This window comes from Manacus candei, unplaced genomic scaffold, assembly GCF_025592945.1.
Source record: "Manacus candei isolate 608988 ecotype Guabito, Panama unplaced genomic scaffold, ASM2559294v1 h1tg000008l, whole genome shotgun sequence".
In the NCBI taxonomy this organism is placed as follows: domain Eukaryota; kingdom Metazoa; phylum Chordata; class Aves; order Passeriformes; family Pipridae; genus Manacus; species Manacus candei.
Genome location: NW_026138056.1, coordinates 8,260,546 through 8,286,020, shown reverse-complemented (window position 1 = coordinate 8,286,020; position 25,475 = coordinate 8,260,546). Strand labels below are relative to the sequence as shown.

The 25,475-nt window shown below is 36.9% G+C and overlaps 1 protein-coding gene across 12 annotated transcripts in view; it reads right to left on the bottom strand.

Moving 5' to 3' along the window:
* DLGAP1 (DLG associated protein 1) overlaps window positions 1–25,475 on the bottom strand; it is a 413,568-nt gene that overhangs the window by 329,367 nt on the left and 58,726 nt on the right. For 5 of the 12 annotated variants that reach the window (XM_051773060.1, XM_051773102.1, XM_051773075.1 and 2 more), the window contains exon 2: window positions 24,467–24,621. The exons of 6 other annotated variants lie outside the window; for them this stretch is intronic. The gene's annotated coding sequence lies outside the window, so the exon portion shown is untranslated. Of the gene's footprint in view, window positions 1–2,115; window positions 2,133–24,466; window positions 24,622–25,475 lie in introns of those variants that run through there. One more of the 12 variants, XM_051773119.1, reaches the window with a different exon arrangement.

Here is a 25,475-nt window from a genome sequence, read left to right as displayed (position 1 = left end):
AGGGACCCATAAGGATCATCAAGACCAACCCTTAGCCCTGTACAGCATCATCCCTAAGTGTCACACCATGTGCCTGACAGTATCATCCAAATACTCCTTGAACTCTGTCAGGCTTGGTGCTGTAACCACTTCACCTGGGAGTCTGTTCCAGTGCCCAACCACCCTCTGGTTGAAGAGCCTTTTTATAATATACAACCTAAACCTCCCCTGACACAGCCTTAGGCCATTTCTTTGGGTCCTGTCACTGGTCATCACAGAGAAGAGATCAGTGCCTGCCCCTTCTCTTCCTCTCACGAGGAAGCTGTAGACCGTAATGAGGTCTCCCCTCCGTTTCCTCTTCTCCAGGTTGAACAGACCAAGTGACCTCAGCCACTCCTCATACGGTTTCCCCTCCGGGCCCTTCACCATATTCGTTGCCCTCCTTTGGATGCCCTCCAATAGCTTTATATCTTTCTTTATCTAATATTGCAGTGACCAAAAGTGCACACAATACTCAAGGTGAGGCCACATCAGTTTTATTTTATATTTTATATTTTATTACTGTTCTATGACAACTATGCTTTACTATTTTATTTATATTCAATTTTTTTAAATTTAAACCCACAATTTTTAATCCAAAACATTCCTATAATACAGGTTCTCTGTTTATGTATAATTTTGTGTACTTTTGCCACATTGTTTCTTTTTGCTCACTACATCCAGGAATTGAGGTTTTTAACATTCCTTTTCATTTTTACCAGCTGTTTTATAATAGTAGTAAAGGCAAAAACTAATTCAGTATCTTTTCACATAATGCAACTCTCATTCTATACAAATGTGTCATAATTCAAAATTAAGTAATTATTTTTTTGCATAGGGAAAGCTAGCGGTATGTGCCAGGTTATCTGCAATATGTATCTTATGATTAAGGAAACAAGGTATGGTTTCAATTAGAGAAGTAATAAAACCTATTTAAATGTTTCCTCAAATATACAGGGAAGTTTTTGCTCCACTGAGATGGGACTGACTTGAAATTTATTTTCCCCATGTTTTCCTTATTTTGAGAAAATGCTAGATTTCTATTTGCAAGTTAAACTGTTACCTTTTCTTTCTCCTTTCTGTGTGTTTGCCTTGTTTCACTTATAAGGAAGTAGGATTTAATTTTACAAAACCCTCATATTTTCAAAGCAAAAATGTATAATATTAAGAAACAAAACCAATAAACAAAAAACCCCCACAAACCACTGTGTAAATACTTCTGCTGTTGTTTTTTGTTTGTTTGTTTGTTTGCTTGTTGGGGGGGGGTTAAATTTTCCTGTGCCTTTAAAATTTTTTAATGCTGGTCGTAACGAAAAAAATTCACAAACCATTTCTATTCCCAACCCTTATTTTATTTTGTACTACTACAGTGTTAATTCAATTATTTCTGTGGCCACTTGTTATTATCACCAAGGGAAAATTACCATCCTTGTACCTTCAGTTAAGGGGAAATAGTTCTGTCTTTGTCTAATTGGGCTTCAACAGAAATGCTATTGGCTTCACTTCTTGAAATAATGTATCTTAAGATCACAGAAAAATTCAGGTAGGAATGGACATCAGACAATTTCTAATTCAAGCACCTGTTCCAAGCAGGGTCAGCTGTGAGACTAGACTTGGGTGCTCATGGTTTTGTCCGACTGGGTCTTGAACACTTCAGAAAACGGAGCCAGTGCAATATCTCTGGGCAACCCAATGCAGTGCCTGGCTGTCCTCAGAGTGAAAATGTTCCTCCTTATAACCGTTCTAAACCTCTTGTTTCAACTCATGACCATTAACCTGAGCTTCTACCTCTCCACCTCAGTTTGCCAGCAGGCTTGCACTGGCAGCTGTTTCAACCCCAATTTTCATGGCCTGCCCTCAAAGAGTTCTCCTTGGTATAGTATAGTATTGTCAGACTTCTATAAAGGACCACAGCAAACAAGACAAAATCTGGATGACTCTCCTTAGTCTTTCTAGTTCTCTGCATGATTCTCATGTCGGTGAGGCTTTTTGCAGAAAATCCAACAGGTACAGTTATATATGATGAAGTTCAGTTCAGATTAACATACCCAGCATCTGTTGTCTACATGCAAGAAAGATGCTTAAGTTTGCTGTTACCTAGACAGCTAAGGCCCGATTCAGTTGCCCACAGAAATATACTGAAATATTCCTTCCTGGCTCCAGCTAGTACTTCTGAAGGTTGCAGGTCTCCTACAGGTCCTGGGGCTCATTTATCGAGTCCAGATGAATGTCTCATATACACTGCCACATTTCAAATGGTGCTAGTGGCATACAAAGGTGTCAGTGGTTTGAACCTACAGGAGACGGATATTTGAATCATTCTTTTGGCCTGACTACTGTGAAAACATATAGTCCATTTATTATATATAAGAATTTAGATACCTAGTAAGCATTTAGACACCTACCTACATACGCCTGCACTGAAGTGTCCTCTTTACAAACTGAAAGCCAGCCACAGCCTAAGACTGTGGCAGATGACAGCAGACAATTACAGCTCATTAAATGAAATGTCAGTGCAACGTGGTATGGGCGAGAATGACGCTTGAAATGGTATTACCCTGCACTGGGAAACAGCTTCTTCACATTTTGTCTCAGGCCTTCAATAAAATACACATTTAAGGTAAAAGTTTCACATGAGACAGTAACAATATGCTTTTACTCCTTTCTCTTTCCTGACCACTTCATCTGAGGGAAGACTACTACTCAAAGAACAACAACTACTGAAGGCCAATATGGTCCATGAGGTAGAAGTCAAATCCCACCTAAACTCTAGTTCCCACTTTCTCTGAATCTAATAATGCTATGTTGCTCAGTAAAATTTCAACAATAACATAGAGAACTATCATGTACCTTTTGAGAAAGAGAAAATAAACTAAGCTCTCAAATTCTGGAATACTAAAAGGGTCTCCCAGAATTCTTTCTCTTAGCTTGAGAATAGCAGAGGATTTCATTTTTTGTTGAATTACAGTGACAGCTCCTGACCACTAATAACTTCTATTCATGATTCTCTTCCTCTTTCTAGTAAGACTTTCATGTGGATTGAAAAAGTACACTAAAACCACTGAAATCTACCCTACAGATGTGGAAGAACAATGAGCAAGGAGGGAACATTTTAGGATTCTAAGTAAATATGCTAATGTAGTCAAAAGCAGACAATATTCCTGAGACACAGAATGTTCTTTCTGCTAGTTCTTCTCTGTTGTTCTAGGGTTTATTTTATAGTTTTGGTTTGGGGTTTTTTTTGTTGTTGTTGTTGTTGTTTTTTAAATACACCAAATTTCTAGGTCTTGATTGTACTTCTCCTAATGTTTTTCTCAACTTAGTCTGGCTTTTCTCAGCTGGGTAACCTTTATTTAACCTTATTTTCCCTGGTTTCTTTGTGAGCTGAAATGATGGAAAACCCAAACATCCAAACTACACAGAGGTATAAGCTGAGGTTGAAGGATTGCTTTGATAGTACTATAGGTACAACATTGTGAAAATATTCAGCAGATGCCTTGATTAAATTCCTTTATATGAATGTTCATGAATTATTCACTTGATTAAAAGTGCAACGATTCATTTAAACAATATTGCAAAATGGTTTGAATAACCTATTTTATGATTTTATTCAATCTACCTCTGGCTACAAGTATTCTGAACCCATTTGGATGAATTCCTAGATACCCTCCTAGATTATCCAAAATGTTTTTCTGTAAAAAATGTTTCTTCTGTTCATTTGTCCTATATCTAGGCCAATACACTCACCCTTGAGGAGAAAAGACAACGCAGAAAGATTCGTGCCTTGCAGAATATACCACCTGAGGAGTCTTTCTGCTGTGCCTTTTGCAACCGGACATGCCTATCTTGTATTGGCCTTTTTAGCCACCAACGCGCTTGTAACAAACGTGGGTAGAGCCCTTCCCAAATCTTTGTTTGTGAAGCCTAGCCATGATGACGAGGCCAATACAACTACCAAAAGGTCATACTACACTGTCCTTCTGATAATTGTGGTGTCTTATAGATCTATTAGTTATTTATTGTTGCAAAACAAACCCATCATCTTCCTATGAAAAGTGCAGTTTTCCCCATTTTACCTAAAGCACAAATTTGCGTAGTGAACACAATGAGCAGCATGGAGGATTCCTTTATTTGAGGAAGTCTTCATTTCATAAATGAATAAAGCCATTTTTCGTCTTGATATTTTGCAAAATACTTGTTTATGGCAAACTGTCACTTGTATTCAGACTTAGAATGTATAAACTACAGTGATGGTTCCTTGGAAATGCTTAAAATAGATAAAATGGATTGACTGATTGCATATTCCTTTGAATTATTGTGAAAGTACTAGATCTATCTAAATCATGCCATGAAACAAAGTGGAGTTGGAAGTTATGTAACTTCAAGTTGCTATAAATTGCTTCTTGTTGAAAGCTATATAAAACATTTTCAAATCTGTCATGTTCCACCTCTTCTGCCTAAAAAAAAAAATTGAAGTGAAAATGTCCAAGAAAAGTATGATTCAGGCTTATGTTGTTAAGCTGGAACAAAAGCTATGCCACCATCAAGACTGGATACTCTTTTGCAATTAAATCTAAAACATTGGTCTGTTTTTATGTCCAGAATGTATTTATTACAGTAGGAATACTGTGTCTTATTAGATTAGCTAAACTAATGTAGCTAATTCAGCAACAAAACCAGCTCAGACATACTTTTTTTCTCACAGACGCACTATCTTCATCATTTTTTTAATCCAAGTTTTTTTCTTGAATACAGATTTTATCTATCTTTCTGCAGATGATGTTCCCACATGTCCTTAGAACAAGCTATCTGGCAAAGCAGCCAGGAAAATGCATTTTCTGCTTCTCCTCCCACAGCAGCATGCAAGATAACCTCACAGCCACAGTATCCCAGAGAACATGCTCTACAAGGTCTGATCTGACCTCCAGTCTTCGTCAGAAAACAGTCTCAAGTCTTGGACTAGTCTCACCTACCACAAAGCAGGAGGAATGGAGTATAAACAGATAGCATGAGAGAAACAAAAACTGCTTTATTTGTAGCATTGGGAACTGAAGAATTTAGCACAGCAGACAGCAGAAGATAGTACAGAAGTTAAAGCTGTGGGACAGCACCCAAAGGCTGCTCTTGTTAACCCTGTTTGTAAACACCATAGCCAGTAGGAACTGGAAAAATGACAGTGAGATTAATGTAAGGTCCTTCTTTTCTATCCTGAAATCTGTATTGAAATTTAGAAAGGAAACTAAAAATAATTTTAAAGTTTCACCGGGACTAGAGAGAAACTACTCCAACTGAGGCTTTGAAAAAGAACAGCCAGAGAAGGCACTTATAATTTCCAGGACAGAATACCCCTCTGCAAAAAAACCTTGCTTATTAACAGAGCTGCCTTCCTCAATTAAACACAGTGGCTGGCAAAGTAACCACAGGTAATGGTAGAATTGCAATTCATATGCTGAAAGTGTGTATCACTCAGCATTGAGTATTACTCTATGATTATATTCTATGTACTCTGAAGAACAACAGCCTCCTACAGCAACAATTATAAGACAGATACCATTTATCCCAGGAAAACTCTTTGCTACTTGAAAAAAATACTAGAAAGGGAAAAACAACTCCTTGTGATGAAATTAGCTGAAATTAGCTCTGCTGATGATCTGTTCTTTAAATTGGTAAAGAAGGGATTTTTTTTTTTCCGTTCAGCATGACTTATTTTTAGACTGGCAAAGACACAATGGTAAACAGAACTGAAGCTCTGTGGGCACCTTCTGAGGTTAAATTACCTTTCATGCCATTTGCACAGAAGACTGTTCTCAAGCAGCTTGAGCAGATGGTTGGGCCATCATTGTCCGTTTACTTGTATCCACAAAGATAAACGATTGCTCTTTGAAATCCTGAACAATATGTGCCTTGTGATGCTTTAGGCTGCCAAGCCCAAAAAAATAAAAAAACCCTAACCAACAAAAAAACCCAAGCAACCAGATAAATATAAAGTTAGCTGAAGAGGACAAAAGAGTTTGGATTGATGAAATTTCATTTTAAGTAAGTATGTATAGAATAATAGAATCATTTAGGTTGCAAAAGACCTCTAAGATCATCAAGTCCAACTGTTAACCTAACATTGCCAAGTCCACCACCAAACCATGTCCCCAAGTATCACATCTACATGTCTTTAAAATACCTCTAGGGATGGTGACTCCACCACTTCCCCGAGCAGCCTGTTCCAATGCTTGACAACCGCTTCCATGAAGACACTTTCCCTAATACCCACAATCTAAATCTCCCCTGGTGCAACTTAAGGTCATGTCCTCTGGTCCCATCATTTGTTACCTGGGAGAAAAGGCTGAGTCCACCTCACTACAATCTCCTGTCAGAGTCATAGAGTGAGGTGAGGTCCACTCAGTCTCCTTTTCTACAGGCTAAACAACCCCAGCTCCCTCAGCTGCTCCTCATATGACTCACTCTCTAGACTCTTCATCAGCTTTGTTGACCTCTGGCACCTCAATGTCTTTCTTGTAGTAAAAGGCCCAAAACTGAACACAGTACCTGAGGTGTGGCCTCACTAGTGTCGAGTACAGAGGGACAATCCCTGCCCTAGTCCTGCTGGCCATGCTATTTCTGATATAAGCCAGGATGCCACTGGCCTTCTTGGCCACCCAGGCACACTGTTGGCTCACGTTCAGCTGCTGTCATCCAATACCCCCAGGTCCTTTTCCACTGGGCAGTTTTCCAACCACTCTTCCCAAAGCCTGTAGCGCTGCATGGGGTTGTTGTGACCTGAGTGCAGGACCCAGTATTTGGCTTTGTTGAACCTCATACCATTGGCCTTGGCCCAAAATATCCGTAATCTGGAATGATTTTGCGAAATGAACACAATATATTCACTTAGCAAAGTAGGAGATGCAAGTAAAAACAAATCATATACTGTAACTCTGACTGAAATAAAAATATACCATCTCTGCACAATCGCTTCTACTACGTATAACATTTGCTGAAGCATGCTGCCAAAAATAACCCTCTTCTGCCTACTGGGCCATCAAGATGATCAGATATGTCCAGGACTAAACCAGAGCAGACAACTGCCAGGGTACAGTGATCCACCCAACTATTGGTAGAGAAGGTAATTTCAGTTGTTTTAAGAACTTCACAAACTTCTTTGAGAGCAGTCCTGGTGAAACATCCCCAGCGTGAGCACTTTGTCAAGAACAACTTGCCAAAAAGGTGCTTTTATTATTAGAGTAGGTTACTAATAAGAGAGATTAATTTAAAGGATTGGAGATATGTACAACTATGAAGAAAACTTTGAAATTTTAGCAGTCTTTGGGATTTAAGAGTGAAGTGAACAGATGTTAGTCTTTGGACTTGCAACTAATATTTGCATAGCCTGTCATTCTTAAAAGTTCTCAAAAGAAAAGGAAAAGCAAGGTTGCTGAATATGGAAAGAATCACATGGAGTCAGTGAAGGGAGCTAGACATAGAGTTCAATACACACAGCAAAATAAGACAGAATTTGGTTTAGAAAATAACAGTGAAATTAGATAACTGTGACTCACCAGCCACTCAACATCCTGAAGAAGCAGGTATTACAAAGCATTTAATTAACTAAAATTGCATATAAAGATGTATAGTTGTTTCTGTAATAACTGCTTATTTAAATAATGACACAACAAATAAAATTCATGTCCTCTATCTAATACCACACACTCCACAGCAACAGCAAGTAAACAGTGGATACATTTCTCCCTTTCTCATTTCAATGATCAATTGACACCTTACAATAAATGTACAATTTAGACATTTATGATTCTTGTCAGATTTTTAGAAATTGTTAACACTCATTGGAGTAACGAAAGAAAGGAAGACAGGCTGAGATAAACGTCTAGCAGTGGCATCCAGCAAAACAAAGTATTATGCTCTGAATATGGAGAAGCAATTAGAGATCAAAGAAGAGGAAATAATTACAAAATAATGTAAACATGAACAGGAACTTAATAAAAATTATGTTAAAATTTAGGAAAAAAGAACAATTGATTTTCATATGGGAATACAAGAGAAAATCCAGATGGAAAGATTTTACCTCTCTGCCTCAGAAAAGCAAGGAAATCCAAAAGTGTTTGTTCTGAATATCAATGTCTTATGCTAATGTCATTTCCATTAAAAAAAAAAAAAAGCCTTTCTTTCCCTAAAGGAGCAGTCTCTCTGTTTCACTTCCCCAACTTTTTTCCCCAAAATGAAATGAAAGGTCATTGTCTCTCAGCTGTTTGCCTCCCCTTAGCATCCCCAGCTACATTTGCCTTTTTGCAAGTAAAATATAATGAAAGTAATAAATACACTCATGAACATATAATCATAGGATTTCTTAGGTTGGAAAATGCCTCTAAGATCATTGGGTCCAACTGTAAACTTAGCACTGTCAAGTCCACCATTAACCATGTCCCCAAGTGTCATGTCTATTTAATCTCTCATTATCTGAGAGATTAATTTGGAAATACAATCATCCATCTCTAAGCAAAACAACACTATGTCTTCCAATATCAGTGGAATTCACTAAGAAGTATGTCCATTATTAAGAACTGAACACTATTTTTTCTTTATAAACTAATTGATAAATTGTAAAAATAGTACAATATCTTTATATGAAAAGAAGTTATGACATGGGTCTGGGAGGAACATGATAAAAATATCCCTGACCTCAAAAATAACACATTTGCACTGAAAACACCAGAGTTTATTTTTTTTGTGTTCTAGTAAAACAAAAAAAAGACAATTTAATAATACTAAGGCAGCTGCATTGTAATCAGATATCCTGTTTGAATGATACTTGACATTTTATAAGAAATATGGCAAACCAGCAGTACTTACAAATGTGCTATTTAAAATGCATTCTAAATAACTTCCATATCAAATGAACTGAGGCATCCATAAATGTTTTAGCTCTCTATTTAACTCCCTCCAGACATGAAATTTCCCAAAAGCATACCAGCAAAATGAATTTGAAACTGCTGTGAATAAAAGTTCAGCAAAACAAATGAAATTTAACTTTGTTGTTCTTACCAGGAGCTAAGAAGGACCATGAAGGGTAGACTGGTAAAAGCAATACACACACCCAGAGAAGAAAATGCACACGTGTATAGATGGATTTTCAAGAAAGCCAGGGTGAAAACACAGTGGCAGAAATGTTGGTAGTTAAAAAACCCGTTGGTTTTTTTTATTATTATTTTTCAGTAAAGCAGTAACAATTCCCTCCACATAAATTATTACCTAGATCCTGCTGTAAGCTAGGCGATAATTAACGTGCAATAACAAGTTGTCAGCTGCTGCAAAAACTGAGGCAGAGATTTAGACTGTCTTTCTCTTTATACAACTGGGCATTAATATGTCTTCTGATGACCAAAGATAGTTTCCTTTCTGCGGGTTTTTAAGTGTAAGAGGTCCCAGTGGGAAAGTCAGGAAGGGGTTCCCATATCTTTGGCATGCAGTAAGTTAAACTGATCATTATTTATGGAGAGGGAATATGTTGCACACTCTCGGAAATAAGACTCAATAAAAACATGGAAATAAAGAACAATTTCAGTTTTAACAGTTGTACAGCAGCTGATTCTGGAAGGAATTTCTCAGTACTTAACTCCCTTCATACTGCACTTCATTTGTGAGTCCCTATAAATGTAGCAGAAGAATTCAGTGAGATTACTGAAATCTCCTACATCTTCCAAGGAGCTGAAGATAAAACACGTATTATTCCATAATCACAGATGGGAGATAACACAAAATGGAAAAGCTGTCTTTAGTCTCAGTACTATGAGTGACCAGTCTGGAACACATTTTGAACAGACAGCTATTCTGAAAGAGGTGTGTTAGAGGTAAAAGAGTTTAGAAGAAAAACGCCAATCAGAAAATCAGGTAAGTGACAATTTGGTTCGAAATAAGTAAAACTTGCCATTTAAATCTTGAAATTTGCAGCTAAGATGTATCTACAGATTCAACCTCAGTTTAACAAACTTATGCACTGAGAAGGAAAGACTACTTAAAACTGCACATTGCAGAACTATAGTTATTCCTTATTTCTTAAATCTTTATTTCACTAAATGTAGCAGTACCAAGATGCTAATCTCCTCTATAACATCAGAGAAAGAATAGATATCCATTTTAATGATCTGATAAGTCTGTGGGAGAAAGGATGAGCTCCATGATTACATGGACTGATCACAGAACATTCTATTAAGATCAAATAGAAACCTCTTCCTGAGCAACCAATGCCATGATTGCTAATAAAATATTGGCTTCTGACTTGCTGAAACTAGTAGACCAAGAATTTACACACTGTTTGACGCAGGATTTTATAGTAGTAAATGAAATGGAAGCTTTCAAGTATAATATACATTACAAGGTACAGAAATATTTGTGACTTTAAATAAAAATTAATACCATGACATATTTGGAGCAATTTTTCACTTGAACATGCACGTCTTTTAGATACTTGGTAGAAATCATCCCCAATCTGTGCATAACTACTTTTTCCTCAGCTGAACCACAACGATATCCAGAAGACAAGGTAGGAATTTGACTTGATCTACTTCAGGCACTTTCCAAAAAGAAGTGAAGCTGAGACAGGGTGTTCCGAATTATCTGAATTGCTTTGCAATGGTCATATGAGAATAGCACCTCAGCTTTATGATTCATAAAGACAATAGCTGCTCCAGTGCTTTAAAATCCTTAATTCCCAGCTCATGCTTCAGCACTGAGTACAAAGAAGGACTGCCAGAAGGCGAAAAATCACCTGCCACATCTGAGTTTTCCTTTGAGGTCTCCCATCTCACTAATGATGAGGCTGACTTGGCTTTGCATACGAGATACAGCAAAGAAACAGCCTGCGGTGATATTGAAGTGGAAAATAGAGCAAATTAAACTGGTTGTCTTCCTGTTTTACAACCAGCTGCAATTACCATACTAGGTAGATGCCATCCAAAGAAAACTGTGAACCACACAAACGGGAATCTTCATTAGCACGCATAGAGTGAACCTTTCCCCAGGTGTAATTTAAGGAGTCCTTAAAATATGCAGTTCTATCTACTACTTTGAGTTCACAATCCCCTCCTACTATAATTCTGGTTTCCTTCTACATTAAATCCTGCAGTTAAATCTACTTGCAGGATGACTGCCCTGATTAATAACTCTACAATGTCTGTACTCTCTGTGGGATAAAGCATTTCTTTGTTCAAAAGTAATCCTTTTCCTCTAAACGCTGGCAATTTCAGTGCCAAGGGAATGAATCACCACAGCTTGGTGCTGCCATTCACACTGCTGGGATGCGTAGTCATTTGAAGTCATTCTGAGCCATAATTTCTCATCCTCCTCAGTCAGCTGTGCGTTCTGAAACCGGAAGGACTACATGCATGCAAGTAACCCACAGGTCACCCAACATGTCCATCAAGAAGACCTGAGCAACTTCATAGACACTGAATTCTGAAATGCTAACTTGAGAAAAAATGTTTGCTGGAATGAACCAAGACAACCAAAAAGGCAGAGCACACTAATACAGGATGTAGTTCCTGGAAAGAAATGGAAGGGAAGGCACCCTTTGTTTTACATAAAGTTCCACAGTCTGCTGAAAAATAAAACTACTTTGCAAAATTGGTCAGTATTTTGATGCATGTTATTATTTTGTTAAGTCCCTCGATATGTTTATATCATACCAACACACTGAACCATATTAGAGAAAAAACACAAATTGAGATATAAGCCTGATATCCAGCCTGAACTGTGGGTTGCAATGACTATGGGTAGAAAAGGAGCACTACTTGTTTAAAACTGATGCACCTACAATCTCTACCATTGAATCTTCTAGTTTTGATTGAGTTGGGTTTTGTTATAACTAAAATATGTAAATCTCTCTTTCAAACAAACAAAAAAAAATTGCAGAGGTTTCCAACCACAAAAAAAGCTCTTTAGGTAATAAGTTATATATGTATTTGTTACTGTAAAGGTTCATTCTATCATAAATATAAATTTCAAACTTTCTGGTTTGATCTCCTTTAAGATTATCTGAGTGCATACTACTGCTTAGGAAGTGCTTTAATAGATGCAGAACTGGTAACTGTCTCCCAACACCAAATGAGTCACTTCAGTCTAAGGACAGTGGTGAATGGAAGCCCTAAAAAGCTCCATTTATATGGTGCTTTACAGTACAATTTAATGCAAATTTCCAGTACCTAAATAAAGAACACATCTTCTGCTAATATGTAAATAAAGTTAGCATCTAGTAAGGAAATGCATCAAGTCTTTGTACCTAACAGAATTCTCTTGTTTAATTAAGTACATATTTTTAAATGAAATATGCATTCTGGAGAACATTCTTTCCTTATTTCACACATTTTGTTTTTCTTTCACTCATTCTCAGATTTTACACCCTTTTCACCCTGCAAATGTGAAGGATCTATTTTGAAGTCTGTCAGAATAGTAACAAGTTTGGAAGTGCTGCAAACCCAGCTTAGCATGGACTGCGCCTGCACTGTTCTAAAGCCATCATTGACTGATTCCAGACCTCTTCTGGCACTGTATATTCCCATATTTATCACATCTCAAATTCAAATGTATACTTGAATGCACTTGAAACTACCAGTAGCTACTAAGAACGGACAACATAAGCAAGTACTTTCCTAAGAAGATCTTCCCTAAGAGAAGCATAGATCAAGAACTCCGTTACGTCTGCATCAGTTCTTCCCCACCTGCCCAGTGAGGTTGACTGGGATGAGCCTGTTGCATTTCCCTTCTTCAATGCTGCATAGGATTCACCCTATTTTCTCAGTCACTCCTCCTCTCAACAGACAGTGAGGTGCAGCCAATACTTTCATCTTGCTCCCTCCAGTTGCTCACAGCATGTAATAGCAGGTAAAAAGTCATCCTTCTCTTCCTCTCAGCATTATTGCTGAGTTAAGGAAGAGGAATGACTCCCCAGTCACCCACGAGGTAGCTGAGATGCTGTTCATAATGAGTTTTACAAGCTGAAAATGTTGTTCTCAACAGCTTTTCACAGCTCTTAAAAATTTTAAGCTAATGTCTCAATATCTTTTAAAATGTCACATACAGACAGAGCTATATAAATATATGATTTCATGTTTTCTTGTCACTTTCAAGCACTTTAGTCGACAAACCCCTGAGGCCTTTGGACCACAGGACTGAAAAATGATCAATTAAAGCTGTTTCAAGACGTGAAATAAGAGAGTAAAGAGAAGAGGGAGCTGAGAAGGCATCAGGGAGCTGTGATTATACAGAACATGCAGGGTTTGCATACTGGCAACTTGCAGGCTCAAGGTTAAATTTTCCTGAAAGTTGCAAACAGACAAGAATTACAAGTGATATCAGCAAATTATAGCCATCGGACACAATTAAGATAGATTTCTAAGCTGTACATCTCCTTCTTGACTCTAAGCAAAGGGTGTCACACATAACGTCATATACCCTTGCAGAACCTTTGTAACAATTTTGCTTGGCAGAAAGAATTTTCTTCACACATTTTCCTGAAAGCCATCATTATTGCTGTTTGTGCAGACACATTAGACTGAACTAAAAGATTATTTTGATATAATCCGTGTCAATAGATATAAAAAAATGCTGCTTTTTGAAAGTTGATAAAGGCAAGGCATGCAATGGACCAGATAAGAAGCACTGGCACAGAAAAATAAAACAGCTTGCTGGAGGTAAAACTTCAAATCACCAATAAAATTGGGAATATATTTGAGATTCTAGGAATCTTATTTGAAACGATCTTCTGGAATATGTTTTCTCTGTAACATCATACTTTTTTTTTTTTTAAGATATAAAGTACTAGGATATACCAATATATGAGCAGATGAGGCAATCAGTGCATATATATTTCTAAACTCAATTCTGTAATGTTCAGAAGGTCATAAACTATTTTTGTGGCTCTACATAAGCTCAACATGCCATGGGGAGTGCATAAAAGATGGAAAAAGAGCCATTATTCCCTACTATAACTCAAAAATTTGATGCTGTCTTATGACCAAAACAGAAGGTTTAAAATTAACCAAAGGAAAAAAAATTGCACAGATCGTGCATGTATACTGAGGAACTCATTCTCTTAGGATATTAAAGAAGTCAAAAGTACAAAAAATTAAAAATTAGACGGAAAAGTTCACAGACAGTAAGCAACCGTCCAGAGTCTATAGGCAAAGACACCTGAAAGGCATAACCAGTCAAAAGCCAATCTGAAATGCAGTGTAATTATCTGTAGCAGTGTGACATCAGCTAACAGTGATACTCCTGTACAAATATTCAGAACTCCTTGGCTTTGGACCCCCTTAGAGCATTTGTTTCTTTGGTGGGAAGAGTTGAGGGTGCTGAAGTAAGAGCTTAAAATTTGAAATTTCGAAATTTCATTAAATAGGTGGTTTGAGCCTAGCTTAAATCTCATGCATCTTGTAGGAGAGTACGAGACTACTGGAAAAAGTGTCACAATGTGAGGCATTAGAGCTCGCTTTGTTTCTGGGAAACATAAATAAAACCTGGCAAACACTTATTTCACAGCAGTGTGATTGCAGAAAGAAGCATTAGTTGCCTTTGACATTTACTGCTGCATCATTGCTACTTATTGAGCCTGAATTCCTGACCCACTTCTTTGTCTTCTAACAGTTGTCAGAAAAAAGATAGGTAAAAACACTGTAATGACCCTAGAGAAGTGTACAACCTGCACAAGAAAGTACAATCAAATTTCCATCTCTTTCACAAAATGTGCTTTCTTTCCCAGAGAAAAATAAGGTAGAAATAGATTTTCTTGATAAGCGAATGTTTATTTGTTTGACATTTAATAACTTTGACATGAAAAAACATTCTAATTATGACAGATTTCAATGTATGTTACACATAAATGCCTCCTCTATACAGCTGTCTATTTTCCTGGGTACTTTTAAATTCTTCTAAATGTGATTTTCATAATGCAATCAGCTGCTTGAATAAACATAACCTAATAGAAGTAGTATGACTTCCCTGGTGCACAGCTGTAAACAGACAGCTGACTGATAGCAAATGACCTAGATAAATCTGTCTTGATAGCTGTGGCTCCTTAGTCTTGACCTTCTGACACTGTTCCAGCTGTGCAATAGCTTGTCCTAGCATTAAGGGACAGACAATCTCAGGCGTATTCTATTCTGGGAAAACTACTAATATTTTTCTAAAGGGACACACAGTCTCATAAAATTAGTGGACTAACATTTATTTCTAATATAAAAGCAAAAGAAACATTGAACCTTTCCACAACTTTTCATCTTGCACTATAAAAATAAGTAATAAGTAAAGAATTAGAGTATTAAATTGAATGTTATTCATATTTTACTTGTAGTTAGATGGTTTTGCATTTATTTTCCTGAAATCTCCAAGTACTGTACAACACTGTACAACAAATTAAATGCAGCTTGACTATAAAGCCTCGCTGTAAAAAATTAACAATTACCTAAAATATTGCTATATAATTGAATTTAGATTAAACTAAACCCAGAGAATTTTCTTGAATATTATGTATACACAACTGTGTAATGTTCAAAAGTCTTCTTTCAGATACACACCTTGAACACCTTCAGGTGTCCTTAAATGATTATTAGCAGTGGTGCTTCTGAAAGGCTATAGGAAGGGAAATCCTTATTCTCTAAGATAATATCCTCCAGGTAAAAGAGTGACATCCTCACTGAAGAGTCTGACCATACTGTATTCAGAACTGCACTACACTAAACTATTTTGATTCACTGAGATTTGATGTCCTATAAACAAGAGCCAGAATTTAAGGCTCATTTTGAAACCTAAATTCCAGTGTCAACTTCTTCCTGACATCTTTGACTTGAAAAAATAAAAGAAAGAAACTTCATTTTTGGCTATGTTTTTAGATATTGTATTCAACTCTCCAACATAGTACTTTTGAAATTAGGATGCCTCAGTTTTGAATTTGGCTGCAATAAGATGACACCTTCCCTATGGCCCCTTCCATCAGGGAACCCCCTTCCTAGAGAGAATACTCTACATGCTGCTTTAAACAGAAGAAAGCTAAAAACCTGTGAGAGATATAGGAAGGAAACAAAAGAATTACTTGATATCTGCAAAACTTACTTCCTAGTGAAAAATGTTGAAAGCTCAGACTATTTGAATTGTCTCTAAAAAACCACAATGCAGAAACAACCAAAAGCAAACCACCAAAAAACCCCAAGCCCCAGTGATCCCATGCCTGGTTCAATGGTAACTGCGCACCTAGAGCCTTCATGATCCTCTTCCCACTCAAACTGCACTAAACAGTGTCATGTGGCCCATGAAAAAACCCAAACCAATTTGGCCTCATTTTGTTTCATTATAATTCAGAGCTATGAAAGAAGTACAACTGTGAGATCAAATTGTAGACTCGAGAACAGAGATCATGCTGCGTTAATAAACTATTACCTCTGGTTTCAAACATACCTAGGCTGCTCAGAAACTCTTGAACTAAAAGGCCTCTATCCATTTGATTTGCACTTTTCTCTCATAAGCAGCCTGCTCATATAGACACTTAGCTAAATCAGTAAATACAATGTCAGTTTTATTCTGTTTTTCCTTTTATCTGAATCATGGGTTTCTCCTTCGAAAGAGTGACCTGTCTATGTAACTGGGTGATTAAAATGCTCACTTTGGAAAACCAGAGGGAGAGAAAGTGTTGAATTTCATAATTAAAAATTTTTAATCTATTCACTGGGTCCAGAATTTAACAGAGCTACATTTGAGCTGGTACATTTTTTTTTAAAAAAAATCAGTATAAGCATTAAGATCTTTCAGTTCTCATTCTTTCCCATTTTAATGAAAATTAGTAATAATAGAGCCTTTTGAGGCTATCACCTATCATTCTGAGGGAAAATTACTTAAAATCCATGTGTTTGTTGACTGCTTTGCTAACAGTGCTTTTACTTCCTCACCAAGGCAAAGCCAAAACGAATCTAATCCACTTTCCTGCCGATACTGAATTGATCCTTATTGTACTTATACCCTATCCAGGTTTACATGACCAAACATCAGTGTTTCAGTTCTGTCTCTCAAAGAATATTTCTGCCTAACAGTCTTCATTGAGAAGTGGATGATCATGGCAACTTTTCTCAGCGTCTTGTCCTTATGCTTTGCTTTTGACCTCTGCAAACAGGTCTTGGCTCACAGAAGCTGTCAAAGGCAGCAGCATCTAAGAGTGTCTGTGTCTTATTCACAGAAAGGGAAAATGTAGCTAATTTCACATTAATGAGACTTATAGATACATTTTTTTAAGTTAAGGTTAAAAAGGATCTAAAAGGAAAACAGAGTAAATCAGACACTGGAATGAAAGGCAGGGAAAAATATTTCTTTCCTGTATAAACTCAAATCATTCCAACAACACATTCTTGTCTTTGGCTTTATGTAGCAGTTTTGATCCTAAGACATCCCAACATTTACATGTTTAATAAATACCCATTGGAACTAAAATAATACATGCTTGAAAGCTGACCTAAAAGAATGTTCAACAGGGTCTAGACAAAATGGCAGTTATTTTGTTGTGATCTTTACTGTTTTAAGCCCTTGCCATCACTGGTAAGTCCTACTGAAATGAAGTATTCCAGGCTCCTCAGAAACACAGGGATTTTTTTTTAATAACAGACACACAGATCTGCTGTAGTCCCTTTTATTTCTGTATGCACTGTTATGTACAGATGCACTGTATGCATCTGTTATAGCAATAGATAACGTACTGAGCAATGAAGGACCTCTCCCCCAAGGAGCATAACACTAAATGGGCAAAGCATGTTCAGTGCAGAATAATGTAGTTCAAATAGTGATATTTTCCTCTCCACAAAACAAAAATAAAGTGATCATTTTTGGTATTTGAGAAAAGGGAGACAAGTTAACATCAGTAAAATGCATCATCAACTTTTTAACAGACACCTTATTGCCACTGTGCTGACAGGTAGGAGATGAAGTTCACAACAAAGGTCACTAAGTCACCTCTATAATGAATAAAATATGCTACAGTTGAATAAGATGGGAATGTCCCCACCACTAAGACAACTTGGGCATCCATACAATTGGAAATGCATGCCCAGTACATTACCTCAGAGCCAAGATAAACAGTGTCTTTAGCTATCCTGTGGGTATTGTAAGACATTGAGATACAGCATTTGGTAGCATTTCTAGAGGTCTCTGTTTGACAAGACCATAACAGGTATTACTTACATACTGTAAATTAAAACTTTTGTTGGTCTATATACTCCAGCTAAGATGGAGAACAACTGTACTTCAGACTGCACGAAGAGTCTTAGTCATTAAGAATATCCATTCTCAGCAAACAAGAGAATAATGAAGACTCCGGTTCTCCCTTTAGAGAAGCAGTCTTTGGACACAGAAATGTTAATTCACCTGCCCAACACCACACAGAAACTCTAGGACAGAATGTACCCTTTATTTTAAAGGTTGCTATCTGACTACACCAGCCTTTGGTAGATCACAACTCAATGTTTCAGCATGTTCATCAAAGAAACAACCATGGACAAACCTGATTGTGCATCGACTCTTTTAATCAAAGTACTTGAAGTGCATCGAAATCATAAGATTTTCAATTTGATGTGAGTTCAGAACAAATACGCACATTCTGCCTGTGGCTACCAACTGGCAGATAGTATCCTTCAGATATGAAAAAAATATTGGCACGTATTGTAACTTAAAGAGGAGATCCTGACAGATTAGGAATATTATAGGTTAATTTTTAGCCTATTAGACACAGAGTATACACAAATTATGAGTAGGTTAAATCTGCTTAATTAAAGAATAAATGGAAGAGAAAAATACAATGTAACATTCCCCAGCAACATTTCCCAGATGAATAAGCCTAAGTAGAGGAGACTTTTTTTTCTAAATGAAAACCACAATAGCACAAATTCTAGCATTATGATGGGAAAAGAGGAGTCTCTGCTTCCTCCCCAGAGTCTCTTGATAGAAAATTTTACAGAAGAAAAAGATGAGACCACATTCCAAAAGCACAGGGTCCAAAGCCTCACAAATAAGGTTCGCAATTGATCATCTGGATGAGAAAGAACAACAGAGGATTGGAAAAGAAAGCTGTGCTTTAATTTCTACGTGAGAGTTCCAAGGAGGAGAACAAAACTTGCTCCAATTAAGAAAATATCAATGCCTCAAGCTAATGTAACTTTGATCTTATTCTTTGTCAGAGAAAGGAAATTTCATCTCTTCAAAGCTTCAACCAAGTAGAACCAAGTTATTAAGGAGCAAGAAAACTTAAGTAAGAGCCTTCTAGAGAGACCAAGGACAAAATGACATGTGTAATATTTTAATTGATTACCTACATCAGAGGAATTAAAATAATAATATTTCTCTATTGGTACAACAGTAGTCATATATATTCATCTGAGAACTGAGAGGCATAAAAATAGGAAAAATCTGTAGTAGCTTCATCCTTTTTATTCCTACTTTACCTTTGACGAGTCTATTTTTTTCTTAACAATATAATTTGCCATCACTTAATGCAATATTAAAAAAGTATTATAAAATGTATTTTATTAAATTACATCATTGACTTTTGAAAGAACACTTAATATAAATTTACAGCATTAGACTGACAGCCACAGAAACTCAGAGGTCATATTACTGCCCAGTCAGATGTAGTGGGAGTTTTCAAACCAGGTGTGAAACACATCCCTTACCCAGAAGGAACCTTATCACTTAGCCATACCATTCAGTACTGACCTCACTTAAGAGTGAGGTGCCATGGGTGGCACAAGTGACTCCTACAAGTGTTGGGGTAGGTATCACCTAGAGGCAGCTGAAATGGTCCCCAATCAAGTCACAAGGCAGCCTTTCCAAGAGCAGTTCAGTGACAACACTTTTCAGTCACTACTGGTGACTGAGCATGTACAGTAGAACTCAGAAGCTCTGAACAACTGCAAACTTTTCAGTCTTTCAAAAGAGCTGAAAATCTTCAAGTGAAAAACAAGAAAGCAAAAACTCAGAGGAAAAAGAGAGTTCGCTATTGCAAGCATGAGGTAAAAATAACAGGATGTTTTCAACCTTTTAAAGCTAAGTATAAGCAGCCAATCCATGTGGTAAAGCATACTTTTGCCATCTATCTGACCATTAAGATCGGGTCAGGAAACCAGAGGCAGTTATCAGCTATCTCCTCTAAGGCATTCAAACAGCAAGGGCTGTAGCAAAGGCTAACAGAAAAAAAGATGAATTTGGTTAAAAAATTATCCAAGGGCTCTGTATTTTAAACAATTAAACTTAAGATGAGCACCAGGACATGCTCATATGTGAGCCACCAGAGCCAGATTTTGGTACATGTGTTTGGGTTCCCTGGCCTCAACTCTGTCATATTTACATAAAACACCTTTAACGTGGCACAACCTCTAGTCAATGTAAGTTTATAAATCCCAGGAAATCACCATGGTAAGCAAGTTCAGAGTCAGAATTTGAAGTTTTTACATGACAGTTGTTTGTCTCAATGTGAGGCAGCACATTGTCCTCATCTGGCTCTTCAGATGCCTCTGCCTTTTCTGCTGCTTGTACTGTAGGATTTGTATTAATTTTTATTTCCTGTTTGGAATTCTACACTGGTATCTTATGGACATAAATAACTGGTGACTTGGATTGCTGTTAGATTTGCATCATCATGATCCATATCAAACAACAGAAAGGTCTTTATTTTGCCTTTTTAAATGCTTGTTTGCAATATATTGAAAAAAAAACCTCAGGAATGTAATGGGTTAAGTAAAAGAGGAAGACACCAATCATTCACTTGGGAGGCACAGGGTCAGATTGTTGAAAATATTTGCCACAGACTACTGAAGAAAAAAAAAAAGCGTGATTTCTTGCATTGTGAAATCCTCAGTTTTGACTTTTATATTATTAAATCCTTCTTGAAGACAAACTAACACTTATGGACTTAGTCATTCCATAAGCTAATCAGCACCTAATATCTTTTTTATCTGGCTTTGAATGATATCTTAACAACTTAATACTAGCTCACACTGAAAGCCTGATTAGCAGAGACAGGTGACAATAGCAGTGATTTCTAGTGTGTGTGGGACCATTACTGTGCTGTTAAAATACAAAAGGAAAATATTACCTCCTACAATTCTTGCTTTTGAATTTGAGGAAAAGCACATGCAAAGATGTTTTATATTGAATCTAGTTTGATCTCCCTTCCCTCATCTACAGTCTGCATCTGGACCAAATGAATGAAACATTTTTCACTTCCCCAGCACATGGCCTGAATCAGCGTTCCATTACCATCACAAATGAATGTATTCTGAACCTTAAATATGCACAAACAGTATTTTTCTCATCAGGAAGATGCAGTAAGCACAGTAGTTTATACAACCTCGAACCTAACAAAGGAAAGGCTTGGAATAGATACATTACATAAAACATAAATTTTGCCTCTAAAGGGGACTCAATTTGACTGTTAATTTTAAACCTGTATTGAGAAAATAATGCATGTATTGCAGGATGTTACTCTGCATTTTGAGGAAGGTCTCCAGGCATGCTGAAGAAAGTGGTTACAGAATTTACACTGGTACTATTCTGCAGACTATAAAAATACCATTGCAGGGATTTTTGATTATAAGGACTCATAAACTAAGAAGAATCAGACTGTCCTTTCTCAGATGTTGATGACAAATGGGTCTTGATGATACTGGTCCTAACAAAACTCAGTGGAGACCCCTTTGGTTTCTACCTTCAGTATTTAACATCACACTGCCATAATAACAGGAAGAAAGATATTTACATGTAAGTTTTAAATTGACTTACTTTGCAGAGGTAAATAAGAATGCCTATTCCCTGTTTCATAACTGATGAAAACAATGCACAGAGCAATTGTGTGACATATTCAGGAACACTACATATGACTTATTCAAGATGCAAAGCCAGGAGTCTTTACATTTTGATGCTATTTAAATTGTGATGGTATCTATATGCTTTATATTACTCAGATATTGTCAAGTAAAGCATAATTATATTTTTCATCTCTATTCCTGCTACATGTATGCTATGTCTCAAGTCGTTATCACACTCATTAAAACACAGCAGTTCTGTATCCCATGTCAGCATTTAAATGAAGTATGAGGACAGATTACAATACAATTAACAGAAGTATTCCCAATGAATGGGCCTTGAAAAACAAAGTGAAGCCTTGATTGGAATGATTCTGCACTTGAGGCCTACACAGCAATCACTAGGGCTTTTCATCATGCTTTTTTTAAAGAGAATTGACAAGTCTGATGGAGGAAGAAAGAGAGGAACTACAATTTTGAAGCTTCATTTTTATTCAAGAGGTAGCAGCACAAGGACATACAGAGGCAGCCTAGGAAAAACAAGTTACAGTCAGAAATAAAGCCTGATTGAGTAGCTGAATCCATTTATGCTTTCCAAGGTTTTGCATAGCACCTGACATGAGGGCCTCTCTCCTGACTCATGTCTTTCAGAACTTTCATAATAAAAATAGCAAGTCTGTCTGAACAAAAAAGGGCCCCAAAAGACAAAACAAACAGCAAGTTTGTACCTTATATTAAAACTTGTATACTTTATGCGCATGCAGCAAATACCTCTCCATATTTATTTACCTTGGACAACACAAAAGGTCACCTATTATGTGCATAATAAGCTAATCCCAATGGTAATTACACTGAAGAAGAAAAACCACTTTCTTCTGAAGGTTAACTAGATTCAAAATAACCCAGTTCTCATCAGGGTGTTGCATTTATTTCAATTAAGTCAATCAACTTAACAAGGATTTAATTAAAAACAAGTTAGCAAGTCAGAAGAAGTATTTGAAATATAATTAATAAATACTTTAAATAAGCAAGATGTAGTTAAATCAAATATATTATTATAAATGCACTAGCCTATTACTTCTTTGCTGATGCTTGCTACTGGTCAACAACAGAAAGCACTCCACCCTGGGAATTCTGGCAGGCAGTTCATCCTTGCAAAGGCAAATGAACACATTGTCCAGGAGGTGTAATATTGAACTTTCAAAGAATTAGGTAGAGAGATGAGTACCTATTTCCATTTGTTTTACCAGAGGGAGAACCTGAGGTTTCCCCACACTTTCTTTGCTTTATTTCAACCGTTGCAGTTGATACAAAATAGTTTTTCAAGGCAGTTAAACAAAATATAAAGTGCCTTTTCACTGAACTGAGATGTTTCTGAGTAGTTTCTTTTCTCTGCGAGTACTGTGCGAGCTGGTGGAGAGAGAAGCAAAGCACTAATGAACAAAACCACACAACCATCAGTGTGGAGAGGCCAGTGTTTATTACAACCACGCACTATCCCAAAAAACATCCGTAACCTACATCAGACAGGTTCCCATTCTGTGCCTTTCCATTGTCTTTTGGACAATTATGTATCTCATCCCTGGCTTTGGAATCTAAGAACAACAGTACTTAGACCTCTGCTGCCCACAGCACCCTTCAGTGTTTCCCAGGGAAATTCCCTATGTAATTCCATTGTATTTTTCCCCTTGTATTCATGGGCAAGAAGCAGGGAAAAAAAAAAGCACAATTCCTTGCCATAAATTCCCTAACGACCCACAAGCAAGCTTCCTGTTCTCCTTAAGCTATCCTTAAAAATACTTCATTCTGTTGTCACCAGTGAAGACCAGTTTAATATAATACAGCAGATGTAACCGTATTTCAAGTAAACATACTTGAAAGTTAAGGGCATATATATACCCAAATGAAAGTTTTTGTCTACTTCATTGTTTACAACTGACTGAGCACATTTTCTTTCATATCTCTGACACATTGAGACCAGAAGCACAAAGATTAAGACAAGAATGAACAAAACTGACAGCTCCTTTTGGGCAACCAAATTTGAGAAGCCTATGCCTGATCTTTCAGATTACTTCACGTTTTATTGCACTTTTCACCTTCAGACCACAGTTCCCAGCTGGTCCCAGCTACAGATATAAGTGCTCCCAACTTAAGGTTTTAAACCCGTAGTTCTTGATTATGAGTCCCTCAGAAAAAAGCAACACTGAGAGAGGAGTTATGCTTTAGAATCTTTATGTCTACATCATTTTTCCAGCACCATAGAGGAATTCTGGGGCAGAGGCAGAGCTGAAACCCAAGTAGCCATGTCACAAACACAGTCGTCTTGGAGTCCTCTGCTTCACTTATAATGAGTTGCCATCTCTATGTACAGCCCTAAAGTAAATCTACCTCATACATTGAGCCAGCAAATGTTTTGTGGAAAGTAGGAAGGAGACTCTCTCTAAGCATATAATTAACCAGATGCATGATAATGTGTATGCTCAAAGGTCCTAAATTAATTGCATATGGTTCAACTATAAACCCAGCATTCATAACTTGAAAGTTCTTGACTTTATGGGTTTCACAGCTACTTGTCAGAAAGTAGCCCCCCCCACCCCTTTATGCACCCATGTCCCTACCTCTAACTTGGCCCAGTTCCATCCATTTTTTTTTCATCAACTTCTCTTAAGGTTTAGTGAAACCACTTAATCCATTTCTTCAGAAAATACTGGATGAGAACGGAAGTTCTTTGAGAGCTCTAAAATTTCTAGATGACTCCCTTCAAGTAAGTGATCTGAAGCAGAAAGAGAGAGAGAGCAAGAACAGGATTCTTTAGTGATACTGATATTGCACCATTCAGATGACAACCTGTAGAGAGCAACTAATATTGCTAAACAGTTTCCCGTTTCATCCAGATTACTTTGCAACCAAGTTTTTATTTAGTGGAAGTATTTTGAAAAAGACTATGCTGATATGTAAAAAATTATATGAATCTATTAAAAAACAAAGTTATATATGGTGAATCTTTAGACTGAAAAATAGAAAAAGTTTTGTGACTCTTGATATCAGTTGGCACCAAAACCCTTATACAGTGCAGTGAATTTTTTAAGGACTTAGATAGCATACTTCCAGAAAAGTGTATCTTAATATCAATTGCCTCATGATAGTGGCAACTCCTGTAAGAAAAAGTTTTTCTTTTTCATCATATCTTTGGATATCTGGACATCTTTGGTCTATCTGTAAGTACACATGCCTAGAAAACTTGGGAGTTTATCAGAGACAAAGAGGAAAACAATTGTAAATGTTCCTTGTAAAAAATATTATCAAATACAGTACTGATGTCTCCACATCTACCTGGCTACCTTGGTTCCTCTATTCCCCCTTCTGACCCATCCCAGATGAACAAAACAAAAGAAATGAAGGATCCAATACTAATGTGCCATACAGAGGGAATTCTGCTATTCCTGAGAAGAAAAACAGAACACTGAACACCTTCTGTTTCCTCGTCAAACTTAATCATCTGGATAGAGCTGGTATTTCTGTTTGACTTCTTCCACGCCTTATAGCAGAAAGAAACATATTACCCTGAATAAGACAGACATAAAGCAATCAAAGATGTTTGGATGCAGTACAGAATGTGATTCTTTT